This window comes from Miniopterus schreibersii (genome assembly GCF_964146895.1).
Source record: "Miniopterus schreibersii genome assembly, chromosome: 5".
NCBI lineage: Eukaryota > Metazoa > Chordata > Mammalia > Chiroptera > Miniopteridae > Miniopterus > Miniopterus schreibersii.
In genome coordinates this window covers 37,954,518-37,967,157 of record NC_138106.1, presented here as the reverse complement: position 1 = coordinate 37,967,157, position 12,640 = coordinate 37,954,518, and the positions used below count along the sequence as shown (strand labels likewise).

At 47.5% G+C, this 12,640-nt stretch overlaps 1 protein-coding gene across 6 annotated transcripts in view; it reads right to left on the bottom strand.

Annotated features, from left to right (window-relative positions):
- ST6GAL1 (ST6 beta-galactoside alpha-2,6-sialyltransferase 1) overlaps window positions 1–11,714 on the bottom strand; it is a 114,836-nt gene extending 103,122 nt beyond the window's left edge. For 2 of the 6 annotated variants that reach the window (XM_081137626.1, XM_081137628.1), the window contains exon 1: window positions 10,787–11,151. The gene's annotated coding sequence lies outside the window, so the exon portion shown is untranslated. Of the gene's footprint in view, window positions 1–10,786; window positions 11,152–11,360 lie in introns of those variants that run through there. The other 4 variants (XM_081137625.1, XM_081137627.1, XM_081137630.1 and 1 more) reach the window with 4 other exon arrangements.
- Window positions 11,715–12,640: the final 926 nt, after the last annotated feature.

Below are 12,640 nucleotides of genomic sequence, written 5' to 3'. Positions count from 1 at the left end.
GAAAAAAGAATGGATGGAATTGCTTTATAGAATAACTATTTTTTAAAGATTTTTTTTATTGATTTGGAGAGAGAGAGAAAAAAACATCAGTGTGCTCAGGATGATGCCCAACCAACTGAGCCACACTGGCCAAGGCTAAAATAGCTATTTTTTTTAAACTTTATTTTATTTTAATTCTACAGAGAAGAAAACTAATAGAAAAGCTGAACTTTTAATACATTTCTCCACCAAAAGATTACTTTCTTAAAGATCCTTCCAAGTAAAAAGTGATAATAATAATTGAAAGGTTCGAATCATGACTTTAACACCCTATTTAGTCAGTATGAGAGGGAAAGTTAGCACATGTTCTCCCACTTCCTCCCCAGCTCTCCATTTCTGCTACATTCTTTTTACTTTGTTACATTCTATTTCTTAAACTTACCGCCCACCTTTGCTTAGCTTTGCTCTGTTTGAGGGGATGAAGAGTAAGCCTTCCTAAGTTTGCTTTTGATTGACCTTTTTCATCATCAAGTAGGTTTTCCCAAGAAGGGTTCATATGTGCTGCTCTCCCTGAGTTCCTGTATGTATGAGAATGGCTGGCTGCCGTATCCTTGCAGAGTGATTTAATTAAGTATAAAAGTCTTCAGTCACACTGCCTTTCCCTCAGAACTCTAAATATTTCTACTCCGTGTTCTCAAGTTTTTCTTCTGCTGCAGATCAAGTCTGAGGTCACCACTGCTTTTTCCTTGTGGCAGAGACGAATTGCTCCCAATATCCATTTTCTCATTTCCCTTTTGGTAATGGAAAAACCCTGCATCTTAAGAGGGCACAAGGCCACCCAGCTGGAGATGTTTTCCCAGCCTCCTTTGCAGCCATGTAGGTCCAGGTGACTATGTTTTGGTCAATGGAACGTAAGCAGAAGTGGCGTTTTCCACAGATGCCCCAGGTACCCTTCTGAGGGATCATCTTTGTACGACCTTTAAATCTCTGATTTTCTGATGAATTTTTTTTTTTCTCAGCATATATTGTAATTTTCTTCAGGCCTTCCCTCTTTGTTAGTAATTTCGTTTTCAGTTGATTCTACTCTGTTCCTTTATTAACGTTTTCTCTAATATGGTTGTTTGTATCTTCAACTTTTCCCTTAGCTCTGTAATTGCCCTTTTTATTTCATTCTGTAGTTTCATCTTGTCTTTGTGCTCTCAGTTGATTAGTTTTCAATGAACTTTATTTTGAATGAATGAGTGAATAAATGAATGAATGAATGAATACCCCTACTACCTCTCCCACTGCATAAGAACCAACTCCAATGCAGAAATTATCCTGGGGGATGGGGAGAATGAGTCACAGGTACCCCACTTATCACTGGGTGAGACAGAATAAGTTTTACTCACTGTCAGGCCTTCCACCTTTCTGATCCTACTCATCCTCAGAGGGACAGCTCAAGGCCCACCTGCTTCAGACTCTTCCAACCCACACTGATTGCTTCCTCTCCAGTCCCTACAGGGCTTCTCTGAACTAAAGGATTCCCAGGTAACCCCTGGGCTACTAAATGAACCTGGAACTTTTGAGAAAGTGGATGAACCTTTCTCCCTCTCCTTTGTCACACATGGCTGGGCACATAAAGGTTTTTGGGGTGTATGTGTTTTTAAAGATTTCTGACTACTAATTTTCTAATGAAAAGGAGTATAACAGCTAGAACCAAGACTCAGAAGAGGTTTCAATACCAGACCTGCCCATCCCAATTTAACCACAAGGTGGAAAACACTATGAGGCAGGTGGAAGAAAGGGGGTTCAACAAGAGTATTACCCTTGACAGATTAATATGAGGGAATAAGTGCCTTAGCAAGCAAACTGAACCTTCCCAACCTGCCCTGCAGGAGGGTTGTGCAAGCCTACATTCAAGTCCAAGCACCTCAGCTCACTTGCTGTCTGACTGAACAAACCTCCAAACCTCCCTCAGCCTTTGTTTCCTCATCTATTAAATGGAGACAATAATAGTATGTGCCACATAAGAAGATTATGAACATTATATACATAATGTATACAATGGTTCCAGCCGCATCCCTCACCACTTACTGCCTTGCAAATTATTTCTCTCCAGGAACATCAACCTGCTAGTGGTTCCCCCACACATACAAGCCATTCTTCACCCCACACCTTTGCTCCTGTACCCCCTTCTCTTCCAAATGCCCTTTTCCCAGAGGCTAACAGCTACTGCCCTCTAAGACCCAACTTAGGCATCACCTCTTCCAGGAAGCTTTCTCGAACTTGCTATACCTTCTTCCCAGTCTCTGTGTACACCCAAAATATAATTTTATCACATTACATTATAATTAATATCTGCATGTCCGCCTTCAACTAAGCTCTTGAAGGAACAGAAGTGAGGGAATATCTGAGTCTATGTTCTAAAAGTGAGTATTGTGCTACAGCATGCACTCAACGCTTGTTGAAAAGTAAACAGGGCAAGGACTCTGAGAAGAGAGGAAGAGAGTGATAGAGGAACTTTGAGTGCCACTAACTCCCAAGGCCCTGATAGGCACACTGAGTGTGTGTGTGCATACCTACAATATGTGTGTGTTTGTTTTATGTAGATATTCCCAATGTCTAGCACATAATAGGCACTCGATAAATATTTGATGAACAAAGTAATATTAAATAAGCTTTACAAAAGAAGAAATTGTTTAAGAACCTAGAAGCACAACTGCAAGACAATCCCTTAACAATGTTGATATTCAGTTCCAGTTGCAAGCTAAAGGCATTGAAAGGTGTCTGAGCAGTGGTAGCCAACAATCTGTGGCCATGCTCACTACCAGTATTTATTCCGTCATAACCAAATAATGAATACGAGTGGATATCAGAGTTTTAAAGGGCAAGCAAAAAAAAAAAAAAAAAAAAAAAAAAGATAAACCAGACTTGATGCAATTAACTCTGACCAAAAAAGGAAATGTGCAAATGTATGCTGGATCCAAATGTCAGGCTATTCCTGTCACTGTCCATTCCTTCCATTCATATGTTCTTAAGGGAATGACCGAAAGCTTCCATAGCCCTTGTAAGAAGAAATTCAGCCAAGTCCCCAATGAAACACAAGGACAAAGCACTTCTCAGACTCAGAGGACTGGGTACTATTAGCAGTGAGAAAACCTATAACATGATGTAGGAAAGAGCTACACCCAATACCAGCCTCACTACTTAGCAACAGTGAGTCTTTGGGTGAGTCTCTACCCCTCTCTGAAACTTAGTTTTCTCAACTGCAAAATGGAGCTAATGATAATCAGGACACAGTGTTGCTGTGAGGGCTGGATGAGAGAACACACGCTGCCTCCTCAGGCCCAGGCTCACAGCAAAAGCCAGAAGATGGTAAACTTGCCATGCTTCCCTCACCAAGACTTGGCTAAGACTGAAGTCCAAGAGACTCTTCGTCATCCCCAGGAAAGAAAGGGAAAAGCATTCAACATGGTGGGTGCTGTCAACTCCGGCTCAGAGGCCCTTCCAGAGGCTGCAAAGGGAAGAATAGTCCTAAAATTAAAGTGATGTCCCAGCACTGTGCTAGGGGAACCAGGAGATGGATGCAAATTTAGAAAGACTATAATGAGAAAAAAAAAAATAACAGTTATCCTCCTGGGACATGTAGTTCTTTTCTGGTTGCCAGATTTCCTGGTCATCTAAAGTATATGTGATATATTTATTCCTGTGGAAATAATTTATAAACATAGAGTCAAGCAGAGCTGAAGCCAAAGACAGACAGGAGGAGGGTTGCCAAGACCCAGGGGAAACAGTGTTTAAGCCTCCTTTGGAGGTTTCCATTTTGTTTCACCTTTTCCGAGCAGGTGAAAGCTGTTCCAGTTACATCGTGCATAACTTGTCCCACCCACTCAGTCGGATTTTGCATGTTTCTGCTTATCTTATATTCATAGAGAGTCAGACTCTCAAAGTTGGAAGGGGCATTTGAGGTCAACCTTTCTGCAAAGCAGGAATCCCCTGGTGACAAACAAGTTCACTTGCAACATTTGCTTGGATACGCCCGTGACAAGACGTCTGCTGCCTCATGACATGTCTTGTTCCATGGTTGGACAGTTCGACCGAGCAAACTTTCTTATCAGCCATCCGGCAACTTATCCCACATCCTAGACTAGTTCTCCCCTAAACAGCAGTCACTCTAATGGGACTCTACTCCTTCTTCCACTTGAAGAAGGTGCCTCTTATTTTATCTCCTGCAGGCTAGAAACCTCCCAGTTTTCACATTTATTCCACCTCCAATACAGTGTCCGAAACCTCAGCTTCTAAGTAGCCCATTTTTGGGGTGTTTCTTTTTATCATGATCTGTATTGGACCCAGAGAGACATAATGCTCCAGATGGGTCTGAGCCACCTGACAGAGTAGAGCAGAACTGGCACAGTCCCTCCTCCTGTGCCTGAGATCAAATGCTTCTCTCCTTGGCTTCTCTCTCCTTCCTCACTCAAGTTCCAGTCATTCCATTAGGTCTCCAGTGACCCTGAGATCAGAAACAAATTTGGAAGTGCCAGAGACTGTGGAAAGTGGAGGGAGAGATGACGCAGCTCAATTTCTTGCCCTGGCAGCCGAGGGCACCCAACCAGGCAAGCTGGCTCCAAAAATAGCCATTCATCCAAACACTCAGCCTCTTAGTAACTTCCTGGGAGCCCTTTATTCCAGCTCTCCAGGGTGTGGGCCTCAGTGTGCATGCACCCATTCCATTCCCTTGCCACCCTCTCCAGAGTTTGAGAGACCGGCTTCATATAGCCACTGACATTGACAACCATGGTTCTGTATGCCCAAGGTCTAAATACGCTTAGAAATACCTTTTTTATGGAAATAGATTAATGTCCATCAACAGAAGACTGGTGAAGTAAACACAACCATAATACAGAATGTGATGCTGCTGTGAAAAAAATAACGTATACGCTGATATGGAAATACCTCTAATACATATAATAAAGTGAAAAGGGCAGGTTTGTAAAGTGGCAGTCATAATGTAATCCATTTACTAAGTTTTTAAAATGTGTTTGCACCTGACTATGAATACAACAAAATGCATGCAAAAGGGGTGAAAAAATCCACGACAAACTGTAAACAGCAGTCACTTCAGGGACTGGGGGGAATGGAGGCAAAAAGTAAGGGGGTGATTTTTTACCCTATTTGAAAATTCTAAAAGCAAACAGATTCATTTATTATTTGTGTAAAGAAGCTCCCTGACCTCTATCTTTCACACTTGGCCATTGGATGATTTCAGAGCTGAAAGGGCCTAAAGAGCTGAGAGTTGAGTCCCTGAGGGAGCATGCCCAGGGTGGCATGCATCCTGCTCAAGGCCACACAGCCAGTGAGCAACAGTAGAACACAAGTCACACGGCAGACGCTCACATAATGGGAGTCCCAGTTGATTCAGGAGAGGGCTTTGATTTAATTACTAAATCAAATCAACATTTTTCTGTTAGGTGAGTCAAAAATTCCTACTTGAGTGCAACAGTGTGTTAGAAGAGACCAAGACTCCTTTAAATTGGAGTGGAAAGGGGAGCCTGTCTCTTTCCATGGGGGAAAAGCAGAGACAGGTGACAGGGCCTTACCTTCTCTGGGCTTCCATGCCCTCAGCCCTAAATCAAAGATAAGGGGCTGAGTGAGACGGGATGAGAGAGATTTGCAAGCATGGGGTGCTCTGCATGCTAGGTGCTCATCTGAGCCATGACCACATCTTCAGGATGAGAGACAAGTGGCAATGCTACACGAATGAGCCCTGCTGCAGAAGGGCCATCAGTTGGTGACCCTAGTTCCATATGGACATTCTAATTCCCAGGGAGAGGAGGCTGGGTTTGAATCTAATTCATGACCAACTAATATGGAGCTGCTGGGCTGTCACATGGATTACCTCATTCCATACCCACCAAATTTTTATAATGTGCTCAAAGAAGTTCAGAAGTCACTTGCCAAAAGCCTACAACTGGTTAAGAGTGGAGTCCTTATGCAAAATCAGGTCTCCTGACTAAATTCAGTGCTCCCTCTACCCTGTCTCTTTGGGACACAGGACCTGGCAGGAAAAGTCACTTGAGCAGTAAAACTTAAGAAGTTCTCAGGCTGGTACTCTCTGTCTCCCTGTCTCTGTCTCTCTCTGTCTCCCTGTCTCTCTCTGCCTCTGTCTCTCTCTGCCTCTGTGTGTCTCTCTCTCTGTCTCTCTCCCTCTCTCTCTTTCTGTCTCTCTCCCTCTCTCTCTTTCTGTCTCTCTCTCTCTCTTTCTCTCTCTCTCTCTCTCTCTCTCTCTCTCACACACACACACACACACACACACACACACACACACACACGGTCCCATAACAATGAGAGCAGAGACAGGATCCAAGAGCAGCACAACAGTACCTCAAATACGCATCATGTGACTAAGTGAAATATTTACGGCTGAGCTGATACCACAAATGTGCTTCAAAGTATCTGGGCTCTCCTTATACACCTTTGGTTTAGAGTGGACATTTGAATATGTGAGGAATGAATCAATAAGTGACCCAGAGCGGCTTATTTAACACATCTAGAAACTGAAAACTGGGGTGTTAAAGTAAGTTGTTGGAGATCACAAGGGCAGGACTAGAACCCAAGGCCATATGCAGGGCCCTTCCCCCTCCACCTTAAACCTAAGATTCTAAAATAAAAATGGCTGGTGTTTGCCTAACAAACAAATAATCCAATTTTAAAATGGGCAGAGGACCTGAACAAACACTTCTTCTGTCAGGAAGACATACAAATGGCCAACAAATATATGAAAAGATGCTCAACTTCACTAGCTATGAGAGAAATGCAAACCAAAACTACAGTGAGATACCACCTCACACCTTTTAGAATGGCTATTATCAACATGACAAGTAATAATAACAAGTGTTGGAGAGGTTGTAAAGAAAAATGAACTCTCATTCACTGCTAGTGGGAATGTAAACTGGGTACCACTGCTACGGAAAACAGTATGGAGGTTCCTCAAAAAATTAAGAATAGAGTTACCATATGACCCAACAACTCCCCTTCTGGATCTCTACTAGAAAAATTTGAAAACATTTATTTGCAAAAATATATGTACCCCTATATTCATTGCAGCATTATTCACGGTGGCCAAGACATGAAAACAACCAAAAAGTCCTTCAATAGATGATTGGAAAAAGATGTGGTGCATATATACTATGGAATACTCTCAGCCAGAAAGAAAAGATGAAATACTGCCATGTGACCTTGGAGATGCTGAGCAGCTGACATGGATGATGAATGAAAAGGCACAGCTTTAAGGCAGATATAAACTCTGACATATATATGAGAAAGTTAAGCAAGAAAAGCAAGAGATAATAGATAACGGGACACACAATGTGCTCTCAACCACTTAGAGAAAAACAAATCCATAAAAAGAAAGACCAGAAGGAAAATTGCCAAATGTTAACAGTCATTGCCTTTGAATAACAGAATTTTTTTTGTTTCTTTTCACCAAATTAATTCTGAAGGCTAACCTAACCCTTCTAGTAATGACTTAGAAAATCACCCCAGTATTTAAAGTGAAACTAAGTTACTGTTACATATAAGCCCATGAAAAGTACATCTACTGGAATCAGAACACATGTAGCATACATGCAAACAAGCAAGAAAAATGTGTTTTCCCCCAATTCGGTCCTTATTGAACAAATCACTGGCACGAGTCTGAGCAAATTCTCAGAACTCTAATGTTGCACAAGATTACTATGAATTTCATTAATGATTTCTTCCTGTCATTTTTTTTTAATGCTACCGCATCCTCACAGTCTCTTTGAAGCCTTCCCTCCTCGACTCTCTCATTTTACCACCTGCTTTTGTTTGGCTCATGAAGAAAAGGGGAACCACCCTCACCCCAGGTCAGTATTGAGGTGAATGAGATCTATTTTCTGAGGTAAATTTCTAAGGGAGGATTCAAATGTGTTCTGAGCAAGGGTGGGGGAGCAGAGAATGGGTCATGTTCCTTATAGCTCCAGGCCAAGCACAGGACACCTCCCCCCCAGCCCACCCCACTTGTCAGTAAACATGAAATGAATGAATGGAATGACTTTAAGTCTCGCTCACTTGGGCCTAAAAGTTCTGGTTTTGATTCATGTTTCACTAAGTTTACTTACCTTAGAGTCGCACATACTTCACAACCGCCCAAAGGCCCACTGTACAGTTTGGCAAACATTCTGATCTGTTTGTAACTTGGTAGGGTCTCCTCGAGCACGGGACTTACCCTCCGGGGTTATCCCCCCACCCCATCACTCTGTCACTTAAAAAGCTGAGGAGCACCCAAGCCTGCCAAGAGGTCTGAACAGGCCTAAGCCTGGGTGCTATGATTTAATAGAGCATGTTCTTCCCCTCACATTATACACTGTGGATGCAGCCTGCTGGTTCTCAAGGAACACGGGGGAAAGGAGGGCTGACCCAAACCTGCTCCTCTGACTCTAAGGCCTGAGCATATTCCACTTCACTAGAACAGCCTGTGCAGACACTGGGCAGAAGGGACTCCCCACTGTACAAGGGGGGACACTGAAGCCCATGAAGTTCAGGATCACAAAAAGTTAAGTGGGACCTCTCTCCTGAGATTTTGCTGCCTTTTGTTTTATGATTGTACTTAAAGCAGCTCTCTACTGGGGAAAAAAAAAGTATGTAGGAGCGCAGGGCAAGAGAAAAATGAACCATTTAGTAAACACTAAAGAAAACAGATCCCCAATGGTAACCTCACCAGATCTACCACGGGGATCTATGGCTTTGTTTAATAACCAAAACCTATTTGAATCCATAAGAAATTCAACAACCACCGTAACTTTGACTTTACTGTAACATACTAATAAAAATTCCTTTGATTCCCTTTTACACACAAAGAGGCACCAGCCCTGGTGCAGCGGGTCAGTTGGTTGGACCACCGTCCCAGGCACTAAAAAGCTGCAGGTTCAATTCCCGGTCAGGGCACATACCTAGTTGCAGGTTCAATCCCTGGGCAACTGATTGATGTTTCTCCCTTCTTCCTCTCCCTCCCCTCCCCCCTCTCTCTATGTCTCCCTTCCTCTCTCAAAATGATATCCTCTGGATGAGGATTCAAAAAAAAAAGAGGCACTAAAAGCAGACAGCTTGCCGAGCATCCTTAGGCAAGTAATTTCTCCTCTCTGAGCCTCAATTTTTCTATTTAGAAAATGAAAGGGACTGACCAGATGATTTCTGAAGTTCCTTATGCCCAGTGGAATCACCATGAAAATGAAACACCCTGAAAACCCTAAGAAAAGAAGCAAATCTGGCCAAGAGATAACAGGGACAGGACAGAACAGCATGTTAACTTTGGGGAAACCCAGACTCCAAGGGGTTGGGTTTTGTTTTTTTGGGTTTGTTTTTTTTTTTTTCGGTTTTCCAACTTTTCCTCTGCCAAATACAAAAATAAGCAGCTACTTACATGGAACTCTCATAAAAATTTTTAATGAAATAAAATCAATAAAAACCAAGCTTTGTTCTCCCACAAGTGGCCTAGGAGTAGCACGCCAAGAGACACTTTCTTCCCAGAGGGGCTGATGTCAACAGCCCATGCTTATGCCCAAACAAAGGCCTTCTGGCCCTGGGATGGGAGGCAAAACATTTAAGTCTCCGCAGTTGGCCCTATTCCAATTTGCAGGGAGGGGGCAGCCAGGAGAGAAAAACAACTAAGCTTACGAAAGGCCAGAAGAAGAGAAAGGAATTACTAAATCTATCTTTTTCTCAGAAGAATAAAGAACTCTTGAAAGGGATAATGGAAGGGTGCAGCTTTCAACCTGAATTACTTTCTTTGTTTAACTCTGTTTTGCCTAAAGCCACTGCCTTTTAAGCCAGCCACAGAATCGTGGTTTTGCCTTTAGTTGTTGGCCCGGCCATGTGCAGCGTGGGAGTTGGGAGACCCAGACTCAAGTCCTGTCTCTGTCATGGTTTTAGTTGAATCTTGGACAAGTGGCTGAACTCAACAGGTCTCCGCTTTCCACTTATAAAACAAAAGGGTTCACTGGATGCTCCCTAGTGTGGGGCCACAGAAGTGGTGCGGGGTGGAAGGCTCCCCAGTTCTCCCCAGAGACAGGTTAATCTCCTGCGGTGCTAGTCAAGGTGAAGCCACAGGCCCATCACTCATCAAGGACACCGAAGCCCTGGTACCTGCCTTCCTGCTCCCACAACCTTCAGCATTTACTTCTGCACCGACACTAACACCTAACAGGCCAATTCATCTTCCCAAACATCTTGCTGCCTGAACAGGTCTGATTAACCAAAATCTGCAAGGCTGAGCTGAGCACATGTAAGTAAGCAAAACAAACCAGAGGGCCCTCTTTCCGGACCTCCGAATTCCTCTCAAACTCTAATAGAACTGAAAATAGGAGCGCCCCCGCCTAGAGCAGGAGGCCTCGGCTGGCCCGACGCGTAAAGATGCCTAACAAACCAAAAGGGGCCAATGACACCGGGCAGGCTAGAAGCACGCACCTACAAGGCAAAGCGCCACTGAAGCCCAAGAGCGCACTGGGCACTGTTTAAATGGGACTGTTCTTCCTGCAGGCTGCCGAGGTGCTTGCAACCTCCCACCAGAGCGCGGGGACAATGGCCTACTAGGCACGGTGGGTTTTTTTGGAGGGAGACCCACAGACCGTTCATTCAACCCCCACCCCTAAAAAACCTCCGTGCGGTGGAAGTAAGGGGTTGCCCCGATCACATCAGGTCATGCACCACCCCCGGGGACAGGCTCAGCCTGCAGTCATCTTTCAGAGCTGCTTTCCCGTTTCGCTCTCCGGGTGTAAGTCCAGCAGTTTGGCCTGAAGCCCGGTGGTACCTTTTCCACGTTCGCGTCGACCGCCTGCAGCCCCGGCGCCCGCCGCTCCCCGCCCGGAAGCTGAGACAATGGCCGGGCCCGCCGGCGGCTCGGGAGCGTCGGCTGCGCCCCGGGATCCCGGCGCGGGGCCGGGCGCACGTGCATTTGTTGTGGTGCCCGAGTCCCCACCCCGCGCCGGGAGGCTCGGTTTCCTGGTCTTTGAACCCACAGGGGGATCCGAGGAACCCTGCTGCTGGGAGGCGTCTCGCCCTTCCTTACTGACAGTGCCGTGGAGAAAGCAGGGTTCCCGGCGGCCCGGCGCACGTGGGTTTGTTGTGGGTCCGCAGGATCAGGGAGCTGGGGACAAACCCGGGCAGCCCCTCTGCCAGGACGAAAACACAGGCACCCCCAGCCAAAAGGTGGCCCAGCCGCAGCGAAGGCGGCGGAGGCGGCGCTGGGCACCGATTCTTCGCGCCCTAGGCGAGCCGGGGGCCCCGCTCCCCTCCGCTCCTGAGCCCCTGCGCATCCCCCTCGCATCGCTCCTCCCCGGGACGGCCCCCCAGGCTGCGCTGCGGGCCGAGGCTCCCCCACTCACTGTGCGCGCCGGCGGCTCCGCGCTCAGCACCCGGCCTGCCGGCAGCTGGCTCCCTTTGTTAGCGCCGAGCAGTGCCCCAGGCGTCTTCCCAGCTGGCCCAACCCCGGACTCCCCTCCCCCAGGTGCCTCCCGACTCTGCCAAGGCGCGGGCAGGAGAACCCCAAGACTGGGAGTCCCCGGAGGGAGGAAGGTCTGCTGGGGAGGAGCGGGAGACATGGGATGAGGGGTGGGGGGGCTGGGGGAGAAGGGAAGGGGAGCTGGGCGGAGGGGCGGGGAAGCAAACGGTCTCCGTTATGCAAATAGGAAGGCTGAGTGGGTCCCCCCTCCACGTGGAGCCCCAAACCGGTCTGGCCCTCCGGAGGTCGCTAGTGAGCAAGCTTCGGGATTAGGGGTGCCTGGTTGGGGTACCACGTGATGCTGGGACCCAGCCTCCCCCGAGGCGGGCAGACCTGAACGAGGGGGAGGGGCGAAGCAGCGGAGCCTGGATCCCCAATGCTGCCTCTGCCCCGCGGCCCCTGGGGTGGAACCCAGCCCTCCCCTGCGGGTTTCACCCTGATAAGCGGAACTGTCATTCTGGCTGGGCTACCGGCCGACTGCGGGACTGAGCGAGCCGCGGAACTTCTCTGAGCCTCGGCTTCTTCTGTAGACCAGGAAGCAACAAAATCTGTTTCCCAGGGTTAGGCGAGAACCTCCCAACATCCAGTGTCGCACGTGCCTGGTGCCCTAAGACCGCGGCAGACGACAGGAAGGAGTGCGGGCCGTCCCCGCGCCCCCGAGACTTGCACCCCAAGGTGTCTGTCTGCAGGCGGGTGGGCCGCGGCCTCAGGGAGGGCGGCCCGGAAGGAGGGGAGCAGGCTCCTTCCCGTCCCTGGGGCCGCCGGAGGAAACTGCATGTTGAGCAAGCGCCCCCGGCCGCGTAATGACCGTCCCCGCAGAGCCGGGACGGCGTCCCGAAGACAGAACCCGCCCCACAGGAGGAGGGCCGAAGGCAGCCTCGAGCCGCGGCCTGGGCTGGAAGGATGTGACCGCCGCCGGCAATAACCGTGTCCCAAATGCCTCTAGAGCGCCCCCTCGGCCCCTGGCTCGGAGCTTAGAGGGAAGGGGGTGTGGCCGGGGAGGAGAGACTGGAAAAGGGAAGGTAGTCCAGGTCCTGGGGCACAAGAGGTGGGGTACCACTCTGGGAGCGCTTGAAGCCCAGCTCAGAACCCTCTCTAAATAGAAGTGGCCACTCCCCACCGCCAGCCTGGGAAAGGGGAGGCAGCATCCCCACCTCACCCCAA